The 14,864-nt window shown below is 35.6% G+C and overlaps 1 pseudogene; it reads right to left on the bottom strand.

The window, feature by feature from the left end:
* Positions 1-14,864, bottom strand: part of LOC142532328 (uncharacterized) — a 32,324-nt pseudogene that overhangs the window by 12,494 nt on the left and 4,966 nt on the right.

Raw genomic sequence — 14,864 nt, 5'->3', positions numbered from 1 at the left:
ATAGTCGCATCTTTTGAACGTAAATTGCGTAGTTGGTCAAGTTTAAGCTATTGCATATTTTTCATGGCACAGTTAGGTTGCAGCGAGCCTGGGAACGATCCAATCCACTCCAGTTGGTAAAATTACAGGAATTTTCATTATGCCAGTTAATTATTTTACGTGCATTAAATAGAAAATGATTATTTTTGAGATTTATGCGATATGGCTTGTGGTTCATTCACTATGTCGGAGTGTTATTTTTATACGGTCGCCAGTGACCGATCAGTTCAGTATGGTACCACCCGGTCGCCAGTGACCGGCCAGCTCAGTTCAGTTTCAGCCTCCCCGGTAGCCAGTTACCGATCAGTTCAGCTTAGTGCAGTGGCCACAGGCGTAAAACATAATCTCAACAGAAAATTTTATCAGATATTTCAGTACAGGCTCCAAGGAGCAAATATTTTTACAGTGACTTCCAGTTCAGTTATGCACGTATTATAATTGCTCAGTACAGATTATTTTCAGTATGCCTCAGGACATGATATTTTATCTCATGCATATTTTAAATTCAGATTTTTACTCGTTACCTGCGATTTATGCATGCTGAGTCTTTAGGCTCACTAGACTTGATTGTTGTAGGTACTGATGAGGCCAGGGCCGAGGGCGGGGACCAGTGAGCCAGCTTGGGTCGGCAGTAGTGGCACCCGAGGACCTCAGAGCAGCAGTTGTTATTTTCTTCGCAAACAATTTTTATCAGTTGTTGGATATTTTTAAATCGTTGTTGTTGGCAAAACTTTGATTTTCTTCCGCTGCAATATTTTGAAATATTGGACTTGATTCACCAGTGATTTTATGAATGAGGCCATTTAAGTTCTTTTAAAAAGAAAATTTTAAATTTTTCCGCAAATTTTCAAGAAAGGAGTTTTAGGCCCTTCTCAAAAACTGTCGACAATGCTCGTGACTCCACGACTCAGATTAGACTCAATCCTAGTCTAGGGATCCCGGTTTCCAGACGTTGGTATTCCTATATCGACCAACAGTAATAGAAGAAACTCTGATTCTATCCACGTCGATATAACCAAACATCCGGTGTCTTGACCTATCCGTCACAGACTATGGCACTATCGCCAATACACTATCTTATGACATCATGCAATGTGCCCGTGGCGATCCCACCACTATCAGGCACTTCTGTCACAAGATCACTCGTCTAATACTCATCTAATACATGCTTCCTATAAATCAATAGAACAGCATATAAAATCAAATCAATGTATATAACAACAATAAGTATGTGATTTAGGGAAACCCAAGTATATCCTACTTGAGTCGATCTCCCAATACCACATTGACTTATACCTTTCATTCGTAGTCTCGGTCTGAATAACTGGAAGTTCTGAATTCAAGATTGTCCCTGTAAATCTGAAATGACATATCGAGAATCATAATATCAATATTCCATTCCCAAGTCAATACAGAATCTGATCAGTCTGAATTTAATTCAAATCAACGACATAACGGCACAATCTCAATATTCCCGTCAACACAATATCACCAGATATCAATTACAAATCATAACCCATATATAATACAATCCATAATCAATCAATAATCCAAATCTGTCTGATTTTCAATCGATATAATCAGAAAATCATAACAATTCCATAATAAATCCGTTCTTCGGTCTGACTTCGATTCTACGATTTCTAACATGTCAAGAACATCATATATGAATTGTATCAAATTCCTACAACATCATATTTTCAAATGATAACAGAACTCAATAAAACTTACGTCCAGTAGTAGCTGTCGATACGAGGATCGCTACACCGTGTTCGGATTTAAATTCTGATAACCGGTTCTCGTACAATAAAATTTCTAAAGAAAAGAAATCTTAAAGATTCTCTGGAGGAATTCTCGATCTTCGTTGCTGAAATTCTGAATTCAATTGACACTTTACCTAATATATATATCTCAAATGCATGCGTGACAAGTGTCCCCTCAAATTTCCATATTTGCACTTTAGTCCCTCAACTTTTCACTATTTGCAAATCGGCCCTCACAATTTTTTTTTTAATTCAATTTCAATCCTCCACATTCCAAAATCATAAATTAAATAATCTCAGATTAAAATGATAAAATCTCGGGCCTTACAGTAGGTGTGCAACGAGTTAACTTGTGACTTTGTTTATTGACTCTTATATAAAAATAATATTTATTTTAATAATATTTTACTGTTTTATCGAATTGTGATATTTATTTTACTGTATATTCATGCAAGCAGCATAAATAAAACATTTGAATATACAATAGGTACCACGAGGTTTGCTTCACAACGTAATTTCATGAAACTCATTAGGAAGTGTTTCGTATATTCTAAACATGCTTCAAATTGTATCAATCACCTAAAATAAGGATAAATGTCATTTGAGCTTGAGACTAGCATATGTAATGTAAAACCACATGTTTCATTTGTAATAGCATGGAGACGTCCATTCATATATATAGGTGATCATTTAATGATGCACTGAACAACCCTTCCTCGGATATTTCAAGTGGTTATCACTCATCGAGTGGAAATGTCAGCGGTTGTGGTTGTACAACAATAGTCCTTTGACCCGGGACAACATGAAAACTCTGCGTACTAGCACCGCATTTGAAACGTCTCCCCTTTTTATTACTTTAAAAGTATTAATTTTTTTTTAAAAAAAAAACCTACCCACTAGGCCGAACCCTCAACATCCATGAAAATATTTTTATTAAAATATTTTACCCATTAAAATAAAACATCAACCAACTAGCATTTTAAAAGTCAAGTGAAATAGTCATAAAAATGAAATCGTCAAACGATTACCAAACTTAAAAAACAATAAATTTGAAAAGTATAGTCCATACTAAACATCTCAAAATCTCTCAAAAACATAAATAAATAGGCTTAAGATCCTCGGGTTGTGTGTACCTTCAGTCCAGTCAGTTCATCCATCAAGACATCCCTCAAACTCATCTGCATCCATCACGGCTAGTGAGTCTAAAGACTCAACACACTATAACCTTTATAACAAATAATACGTATAAAATCGCATGCAACAGTGAAAATACTTTTACGTAAAAATAACTTTTTCATGATATGCAAACATAAACCTTAACCTTTTTCTTTCTTTTTCCTCAACATGACATGACATAAAACCTTTTTCATGATCATAAAAATTTTCATTTTTCCTTTATTGAATTCAGATCGTTAATTGTGACTTTCCTCAAACCTCAAAAAGTCGATGGATCCATCTACATGAAACCGCGGTACTGGGCGGCGGGGGACATAAGCAACACTCTCACCGATCAACTGGGCCATGGCCTATCCTCTTTCGAATAGAATACGATCGTCGGGGCTCCCTCTGGGGCCTTTTCCCAAAAATGGGCTCCCTCTAGGGTCTTCTCCCCTCACGATATTTTCATTCTTACCTCAAACCTCATACCTCAATAGTCCCAATTACTTCACTTCCTTCAATGTTTACGTTCTCATAAATTTATAAAAATCATGCATAACATAACTTTTTTGCTTTTGAAACCAAGCATGCAACATGTCTTTTAAATGTCTTCCTTATATCATAAAAATCCAATAGACATTTAAAACTCATAATTTCATAATATAAAATTTCATAAACATTTACAAATAATCATAATAACATAAAAATAACATTTAGAGCACTGCCACGACGTTTACTAATTTTTAGGTGTAAAAAGATCGTTTTACCCCTGGACGTGACATTTTACGTTTTGACTTTTTTCATGATTTTATTGGCTCTAACAAGTCCCAAATAATTATTTAAGCTTAAATTAAAATTTTCATAATTTTATTTAGCTTAAAAACTTGGCTTTTTAATTAATTCATGATTAATCGTTTTGACGGTCTTTTAATCCAAAAAAATCCCAAACTTTAATATAAAATTCATAAATTCAAAACTTAGTCTTTTTATATTATTTTATCCCTTATAAACACGACTCGACCCCCGTGAGCCATTTTTTGATTTATTTTAATTTGAAAAACCCTATTATGACCTATAAACTTTGACCCCGACCCATCTTTCGATTTTCTCGAGTCGCCCTCGAACCATGTTGAACCAAACTCTGACGAACCCACTAGAGTACCCTACTGGACCCTTAGTTCTCTTAGAAACCATCCCAAACCCAGAAACCAAAGCCCCCACTCCCCACCTATGCTGGCCGAGAGTTGCAAATTGCATGGACTCTAGTTTCATGCGCCTAGGGACCTAGCCGACGCCCCAAAACCCAAACCAACCTCTAGTGCACCTTTTTAGGACCCTAATGAGACACCCTAGCCCAGCCCGTGAGCTCTGGATAGAGCCCACCACCCTGCACCAGCCGTGCAAGTCTGCGCGCTATCCTCTTCTCTCGGGTAGGAGTCCTAGTTGAGTAAGACTCCTCCCAACCATCACGACTCGAGCCCCAACCTGGTTAAGGCTCACCCCTCGACTGAACCATGTCCCTGGCTAGCTCTGACCACAAGCCAAGATCAAGTCAGCCCTTGTACACAAAACCCGATGATACGAATCCTCGTATGAATGAGAAGCAAACACGATTAATTAGAATCGCGCCCTCAATTCAATAACGAACAATGATCGATTGTGTTGTCCCGATCTTTTGAAACAAGCAACGATTTGTGATATTCACCACTAAGCGATTAACAGTTAGCAACAAATATCAACGATAATAACAATCGAATTTCATACGAACCTTCAAAGAACTTGTTTTGACAATCTGTGCGAAAACAATTGACAAACGCCACAAAGATGCAATTTTTGATAAGTTTGATTTTTGTGAAGAACAAAGCAAAATGCCTTGCAATTTGAGAGAAAAATCTCAAGAAACTTGATATATCTGAATTGTATTTCGTTCATGATCTATTACAAGGCTTAAATAATCAACAAAAAACCATAAAAAGTAGTGTAAAAAGTCATAAAGAAAGTTGTGAACAATTTCTACAGGGCAGGGCGCGCGGATGCGCATGATCTCGCGCGGTGGCGCGCGAGATTCTGTCCAGGACCAGCACGGAGCGCGCGCGGTGGCGCGGGTTTACGCGCGGTGGCGCGCGCATGGGCGCGCAGTGGCGCGCCTAGTGCTGCTATATGCGCGCGGCTGCGCGTCTTTCTTGCGCGGGTGCGTGTTAGTTGCTGTCTTCTTGGTCTTTTATCACTTGAATGACATTCCAAACACTTCCATTATTGTGTCCATGTTCCCCAAGCTCCTCTAATTTAGACACCCCATTTGTTGAACTTCCTTTGTAGCTCACCATGAATCCTTGAAGTGCTTCTTTAAACTTCTTGCTACGTCCCCTCGTTATAGGTCTTTCAGGCAACTCCAACGACTCCCATGCCTTTTTTGGTGTTTGACCAACCACGTTTGCATCATCCTCCCCTTCTTGAAAAGGATTTGTCCTCAAATCTTGATTATCTCCTACATCAAACTACGAAAGATCACTAACATTAAAAGTGGAACTGACATTGTACTCATCTGGTAAATCTAGTTTGTAGGCATTGTCATTAATCTTTTCAAGCACTTGAAATGGTCCATCACCCCTAGGTAGGAGCTTCGAACGTCGCTTCTCTGGAAAATCTTTCCTTCCTTAAGTGCAATCACACCCAATCTCCCTTTTCAAAAACCATCTTTTTCCTCCCTTTGTTGGCTTGGTTCGTGTATTGTAAGTTTTTCTTCTCAATGTTAGCCTTGACCTTCTCATGCAAACTCCTAACAAATTCAGCCTTCTTCTTACCATCCATGTTCAACCTTTCACTCACAGGCAAATACATCAAATCCAAAGGAGTTAAAGGGTTAAAACCATATAAACAATCTCAAATGGTGAATAATTCGTAGTAGAATGCATGCTACGATTATAAGCAAACTCCACAAATGACAAGCAATCTTCCCAATTTTTCAAGTTCTTTTTAAGTATAGCGCGCAAAAGTGTTTCTAGAATCCTATTAACAACTTCAGTTTGTCTATCCGTTTGAGGATGACATGTAGTAGAAAACAATAGTTTTGTGCCAAGTTTAGCCAACAAAGTTTTCCAAAAGTAACTCAAAAATTTAACATCACGGTCAGATACAATAGTCCTAGGCATACCATGCAACCTAACAACTTCCTTAAAGAACAAATCCACAATATTTGATGCATCATCGGTTTTATGACAAGCAATAAAATGTGCCATCTTCGAGAATCTATCAACAACAACAAATATTGAATCCCTCCCCTTCTTAGTCCTAGGCAACCCCAAAACAAAATCCATAGAAATATCAACCCAAGGTTCACTAGGAACAGGAAGTGGTGTATACAATCCATATGGTTGTGTTCTCGACTTAGCTTGTCTACAAGTTATGCACCTTTCACAAACACGTTCAACATCACGTTTCATATGTGGCCAATAAAAATGTTCATGCAAAGAACTCAAAGTTTTAGCCACACCAAAGTGCCCCATCAAACCACCTCCATGTGCCTCCCTCACAAGTAATTCACGAATTGATGACTTAGGAATGCACAATCTATCTTCTCTAAATAAAAACCCATTATGCAAATAAAATTTATCATGTGGACTATGCATGCATTTTTCAAATATCTCCTTAAGATCCTCATCCAACAAATACAACTCTTTCACATGCTCAAACCCCAAAATTTTCGACTCCAAGGTAGAGATTAGTACGTACCTCCGTGATAGTGCGTCGGCCACTACATTTTCCTTACCTTGTTTGTACTTGATTATGTAGGGGAATGTTCCTATCAACGCCACCAACTTGGCATGCCACTTATTCAGTTTCTGTTGTCCCCTAAGATACTTTAGAGACTCATGATCCGTATGGATCACAAACTCCTTAGGCCTCAAGTAGTGTTGCCACATCTCCAAAGTCCTCACAAGCGCATACAACTCTTTGTCATACATTGGATAGATCAGCGCTGATCCATTGAGTTTCTCACTAAAGTACGCCACTGGTCGTCCTCCTTGCATCAAAACCCCACCAATACCTATACCTGAAGCATCACATTCAATTTCAAAAGTATTAGAAAAATCCGGCAAAACAAGTAAAGGAGCATTAATTAATTTTTGTTTAATAATATTAAAAAACTTCTCTTGCTCCTCGCCCCAATGGAATGGAACATTTTTTTTAATCACCGCTGTCATCGGTGCTGCCAATGTGCTGAAATCCTTTACAAACCTCCTATAGAAGCTTGCTAGACCATGAAAACTTCGGACTTGACCAATAGTAGCAGGAGTTGGCCAATCTCGAATAGCACTTACCTTATCTTCATCCACTTGTATTCCCTGTGAACTTACCACAAAACCAAGAAAGACAAGCTTGCTTGTACAAAAATCACATTTCTTTAAGTTAGCATACAAATTTTCAGCCCTTATTGTGATTATCACAAGTCTCAAGTGGTTAACATGCTCATCCAAGTTTTTGCTATACACTAGGATATCATCAAAATAAACCACAACAAACTTCCCTATGTGTGCACGCAAAACATGATTCATTAACCTCATAAAGGTGCTAGGAGCGTTAGTTAAGCCAAAAGGCATGACCATCCACTGATATAACCCATATTTGGTTTTAAATGCAGTTTTCCACTCATCACATTCTCTCATCCTAATTTGGTGATAACCACTCTTCAAATCAACTTTGCTAAAGATACAAGCACCATGCAATTCATCTAACATATCATCTAGTCTAGGTATGGGATGCCTATACTTAATGGTTATGTTATTGATTGCTCTACAATCTACACACATACGCCATGAGCCATCTTTCTAATGAACTAGTAAAACAGGTACAACACAAGGTGACATGGACTCACGCACAAAACCCCTATCTAACAATTCACTTACCTGCCGCTGAAGTTCCTTAGTCTCCTTCGGATTGCTCCTATAGGCTGGACGATTTGGCAATGCACTTCCCGGCACGAAATCGATTTGGTGCTCGATTCCCCTCAATGGTGGTAAGCCTTGAGGTAACTCTTCCGGAAACACATCTTCAAATTCCTGCAAAAGTGAAACAATAATGCTCGGAAGGGACCCGGCTATGTCACTTGTATTAAGGAGAATCTCCTTGTAAAGAATCAACACAAGTGGTTCATGTGTGTGCATTAAATGTTTCAACTCACCTTTTTGGGCCATATATGTTTTCTTTTTTGCCTCTTTCCTCTCAATTTCTTTCTTCTCTTTTTTGTTTTGTATGGCTATTTCACCTTTTTTATTTCTCTTTCTTTCAGCCATCTCAACTTTTCGTTCAAGGGCCATCTCACTTTTGTTCTCACTCTTTTTTTCGGCCTCTTCTCTCTTTTTTTTTTTCAATTGGTCCTCCAACACTTGCTTTGGGGGCAAAGGAAGTAAAACAATGGGTTCTTTCTTGAGTACAAAAGAATATCTATTCCTAAACCCATCATGTGTCACTTGTCTGTCATATTGCCATGGTCTCCCTAACAAAATATGACAAGCATGCATTGGCACCACATCACACAACACCTCATCAACATACTTCCCAATCGAAAAAGAAACCAACACTTGTTTTGTCACCTTCACTTCCGCACAATCATTCAACCATTGAAGCCTATATGGTTGAGGATGCTTTAACGTAGGTATATCCAACTTTTCTACCATCTCACTACTAGCCACATTGGTGCAACTTCCTCCATCTATAATAATGTTGCAAACCTTGCCACTGACAAAACATCAAGTATGGAACAAGTTTTCCCGCTGATTTGTCTCCTCTTATTTGACTTGGGCACTCATGATACGCCTAGTCACTAATGCCTCAACCACAACTGCTTCATATCCCTCATCAGGATCCTCTAATGCAGGAATTTCATCTTCATCCTCTCCATCATCTCCCTCACTATGAGATTCATACTCCCCATAAGTATTCAACACCATCACCCTTTTGTTGGGACATTGGCTAGCAATATGTCCAACTCCTTGACACCTAAAACATTTGATATCTCTAGAACGATTAATAGGAGTTTCAGGTTTACCTTGCACTACATTCTTAGGCGCCTCCTGTTTAATGTCAACTTTGGACTTGGTCACAACTTTGCCTTCTTCACGTTTAACAACGTTGGAACGCCAAGGTGTTGATGCATTCCCCACTTGAGTGGTGCGACCAATTCCTCTCCTCTTCAGTTGTTGCTCCACTTTTATTGCCATCTGCACCATCTCATCTATATCCAAGTAGTGCCTAAGCTCCACTTGGTCTTGAATCTCCCTGTTCAAACCACACAGGAAACGAGCCATAGTAGCCTCACGATCCTCTTCTATGTTTGCTCTAATCATGACAACTTCCAACTCTTTAAAGTAGTCCTCAACACTCTTCACACCCTGTCTCAAAGTTTGTAACCTTTTAAACATATCTCTATAATAGTGATTTGGTACAAACCTCTTCCTCATTACGCTCTTCATCTCAGCCCAAGTTTCTATAGACCTCTCATTGCATCTTCTCTTAGTGGTCAATAATTGATCCCACCAAATAAGTGCATAATCAACAAACTCAACCACTGCCAACCTAACCTTTTTGAGTTCAGAATATTGGTGACAATCAAAAACAAATTCAACTCGATTTTCCCATTCTAAATAAGCCTCTGGGTCTGACTTACCATGGAACGACGTAATTTTCATCTTAATGCTACCTATGTTACCATCTTCCCTATTCTCATCATCGTACCTACCTCGTACGGCTTCTCTTCTTCCTCTACCAAACCCTCTACCTCTTCCGTTCCTACCCCAGTTCTCGTTTTGACTCTCCTCTTCTCCTCCCAAATCATATTCATCTTCTTCTTCTTCGCCTCTACCCAAACCTTTAGGCTTAGATTTATTTTCGCTATTACTAACCTCAAGCCTATCCAACCTCTCATGTAAAGGATCCAACTCGGCCCTCATCATCCTACTAAAATGACCAAATAACGCCTCCATTTGGACCTTAGACAACCCCTTGTTCGAATTATCTCCTACCTCCCTCTCCATTTTACTTTCAGATTTTGTACCTGCAAGAAAATGTTAGTAGAAATAAAATATATTCTTCACCCAAATTCTCACGATCACTCCAAAGAAATAACGCTCGCACTCAAATATTTTCACTCTAATGTGATAGTTTTCTCAAAAGTGTGATCAATATTTATATTTGTATATCAAACTTAACAAGATTCAACTCGTGGACACTTGCAACTGTCTCACTTGGACTGCGCAAAACCAAAAATGCTAGAATAACGCAGATCTTACAACAATACAAAGGATAATACGGATCTGAAAACAGAAGCGAAAGTATAATACAGATCTGATAACAGAACGAAATTTTATACAGATCTGAAAATAGCAACGAAAGGATAACACAGATTTGAGAATAGAACGAAATTTTAAACAGATCTGAAAATAGCAATGATAACTTACTTGAATCAAAGAGAACCAAATGCTCTGATACCAAATGATACGAATCCTCGTACTAATGAGAAGCAAACACGATTAATTAGAATCACGCCCTCAATTCAATAACGAACAAAGATCGATTGTGTTGTCCCGATCTTTTGAAACAAGCAACGATTTGTGATATTCACCTCTAAGCGATTAACACTTAGCAACAAATATCAACGATAATAACAATCGAATTTCATAAGAACCTTCAAAGAACTTGTTTTGACAATCCGTGCGAAAACAATTGACAAACGCCACAAAGATGCAATCTTTGATAAGTTTGATTTTGTGAAGAACAAAGCAAAATGCCTGCAATTTGAGAGAAAAATCTCAAGAAACTTGATATATCTGAATTGTATTTCGTTCATGGTCTATTACTGTTGCGACTTTGATTGTTGCACTCCCAATAGCAGGTTGTCCACAAGTAGTATAATTCGATGAGTTCGAATATCGTATCCACGAGGAAGCTAAGATAATTACAAGTCCACTACAATGTCTTTTTATTTATTTTTTCTTTTAGTTGTTTGAATCTTTAATTGATATTTTTTAATTGTTCAAATTTTAATTTAAGTAGTTGAGATTAAGGATCCACTCTTGGTATTTTAATAAAGTTAACATTAACGAACATTATTGAAATCCACTTAATAATATGGTTCCAATATATTAAATAATCATATTTATATTATGTTATATATTATTATCTTATAAGTATATAATATATACCAAAACTTATAAATGTTGTCAAGTATTTATTGTGCTATATATATATTTTAAACACTAAATCAAGGTTCCCACTTTAAACGGTTGGTAAAACCAAACTAACATTTAAATGGTACCAAGAAATTAATATTATGATATATTTATATATAGTAAATCAAGGTTCCCACTTTAAATGGTTGGTAAAACCAAACAAACATTTAAATGGTTCCAAGTAATTTAATATTATAATATATTCATATATAATAAATCAAGGCATCCACTTTAAATGGTTGGTAATACCAAACTAACATTTAAATGGTTCCAAGAATTTAGTGTAACATATAGCAACAATAAATCAAAACTCCCACTTATAAGTAGGGTATAAAAATGCTTAAAGAAATAAATATAACATAAACAATAAATAATGATTAAATAATATAAAACATAGATTCTTACCTTTTAGTAACCTTATTATCATGCCAAGAGTTTCACCTTTTCATCTCAACATTAGGAAGTTAGCTATTCATTATTCAAAGTGTAAAACTTTGAATATGAAATTAACATGCTAATTAAATTTAAATGAAGAAATAAAGGAAAAATATAGAGAGAAATATTATGAACTCAAAGGTTTGTTTATAGAATAAGGGATATCTCAATACATTACAATGCACCCCTATTTATAGCCAAATTTGGGGAGACAACCACAAATAAAATATTATTTTTTACACATAAGTCTTCATTGATGTTCCAAGATATTATATTATATTACACATCACTTTTGAAAATCTTCTTCTCCGAATTTGCTTCTTCACATAAAAAAAACATGTGGATAATTCAGTTGTCTAGTTGTGGTATTTTTTTCAAACCATTTGACCCAGTAATTTGAGAGATATGGTCAAAATATTAAAGCATTGTAAAACTGCCACTCCTTTCTTAACTTTATTTGTTGCTTAATTTAATCCTAATTGTGAGATGATTTTTATCTCATGCTTGCCACCAATATTGTAGATATTAACATCAACTTTCTACAGGTCCAAGAATCATCTTAATCCCATTTGCAACGCTAAGTTTATTCTTGTTTTATCGAACCTGTAAAAAATAGTAAAAACTTGTAATTACACAACAACTTATATTTTATACAATTTATTATAAAACATATAATATTTAAACATTTAATAAAACAAAAACTATATATTTATATTATAAAACATTTAATTAATGTACAATTTTTATGTTTATCACACCTCCCAACCAGCTTATTGCTAGTCCCTATCAATTTAAGCGTTAATGACAATACAAAACATATTGATTAATTTAAATAGAAATGTAATCAGAACTATCTAAGTGTTTAAATTAAATTTGAAAACTGTCAAAGTTATATCAAGATCATCATAATTTTAATTTATGAAATGATTTGAGATGATCAATTCAAAGCTTATTTCAGATAGTTAAATGTACACGGCCTTCAGAAATTCCTAGTAAGAGTGTCAACTCCATATCCTCACAGGTTAATAAATGTTTCAATTTGTGGCAACGATTTCTCTCATGGAGTTGGAATACAGATAAATGCTCAGAAAAATGGTTTACAGAATGCAGACAGACAAACGAGCCAAACTAATCAAAAGATAGAAAATCCATTGATTCAAAATCTAGTTGTTCTTATTATATATTTTTTCCTGATATATTTATATATATATATATATATTTTTCATAACATCATGGAATCAGACTAAGTTTATGCTTCTTGACCACATATTTATTTAATTTGTACAATAAATTTCTCTTTTTCTTTTTTTTTTATGAGAGATATATGGGTGGTAGCATATAACTTAAAAATTACATAGATCTTCAATATCTTTCTTTTTGTATTTTTCTCCTTTTTTTTCAGAAAATATCATTTCTTTTTTCAAAATAAGAACTCAAGATCTAAACAATAGATAGTCTCTCTCATGATCAATAAAGGCTCGAAAGCTGTTTTCTCAGTCCTCTCCACTCACTCACAAAATATGTGTGAGTTTAAAATTTTAGGCACTCTTATAAGGTATATCCTGGGCCATATACTTTAATACCTGATTTTATCACAATGGTTAATCACTCAAAAAGATTTCATAAATCATATTTTTATATTGATCAGAATATTAAAATTGACTTTTTTTTTAAATAAAAATTTAAACATTCTTAAATAGATTAATGCATGTTCTAATTTAAATCTTTCAAACATGTAATGTATGACATTTTTGCAAAAATTAATAAGATACAAACAATAAACATGATTTTATTTTAAAATAATATATATATTTTTAATTTTTTTTAATTTTTTTTTATAAGTTTGTTCTTCCCCTAATCAGAATATGACATTGTCCCTAATGTCAAAATAACTATTAATAAAGAGTACATAATGAAATAGATATCACCTGGAATTTTATTGAAAATAACAAACTGAAACAAACGCAAACCAATCCACGACTTTTGAATCAATGATCCAACTTCCTTTTCTTACTGCTTGATTGCGACCAATTGATCTTTGTTATCATCGGATCAGGCTTATGAACAAAAGCTTCCAAATCATCAATTAATTGGTCGGCAGTCGAAGCACAGATGAGCATCAATCGTGAATTTTCTGAAATGAAATTCTGTTCCACAACTTTATCAAGAAATGTCAACAAACTGTCATAATAATTATTGATATTCAACAAGCCCACAGGTTTATTATGGATATTAAGTTGTGCCCAAGAAACAGTGTGAAAAATTTCTTCTAATGTACCAAAACCACCTGGTAGTGCGATAAAAGCATCAGAATTTTCAATCATTTGAGTGATTCTTTCATACATAGAAAAAACTTTTAATTCCTCCCCAATCGTAACACCTGTAATATTTCATTCAGCTAAAGCTGTAGGAATAATACCCAAAACCTGACTACCTCCAAGATGAGCAGATGTTGAAACAGATCTCATTAACCGAATATTACCTCCCCCATATACCAAGTGAATTTTTCTCTCAGCCAATATCTTTCCAAGATTATTCGCTGCTTCTACAAACACTTCATTTTTTCCAGGACTCGACCCACAAAATACACAAATATTTTTCAATGTTTGTGCAGAAGATCCAGCCATTTTTTACTTTCTTTTTTTGTCTGCGAAAATAGAGAGAAAGATGTGAGATTTTATAGGGGTAATATGTTATCATGACAAAACTATGGGTCAAAGCTGTAAACAGAATAAATAGTAAAAACAATAATGACACACATGCATATAAACAGTAGTGTGATTGTGGCTCACAATTTTTCTCTGGTTTTACGTCCGAGAAACGGCTTCAACGCCTTCTATGAGTCGAGGATATGCTTCCCATCCAATTTTCTTATAAATTGGCAAACAGGGTCTTTTTTAGTCGGATTCCCAAGACTATGACGCTCATCTTGGAATTGTTTCCATAAACGGAGAAGTTCAATATGCACATGTTTACTAGAATGCGTCTCAAGAGTCAATAAGATGTTATCTAAAGACTCCTTACTCAGCCCATTCTTAATGAAACCAATTTTATCTTCTCTGTTATTGCAAACACATCCCAAAGATCTGCATTGTTTGTCACAAGTCCATCTTGCACACTTATGACAAACCCCTAAACTTTTGGCCCTTCGTTTTTTCGCATAAGTGCTTTTTCCTAATCCAGGCAAATACCGAATGAGCAATGATTGTGGAACTTCTCCTCCTAATCGGACCTTAGCTTC

The sequence above is a fragment of the Primulina tabacum genome, chromosome 18 (assembly GCF_025594145.1).
Source record: "Primulina tabacum isolate GXHZ01 chromosome 18, ASM2559414v2, whole genome shotgun sequence".
Lineage (NCBI taxonomy): Eukaryota > Viridiplantae > Streptophyta > Magnoliopsida > Lamiales > Gesneriaceae > Primulina > Primulina tabacum.
The sequence above is the reverse complement of the archived record's forward strand: the minus strand, read 5'-3'. Positions and strand labels throughout refer to the sequence as shown.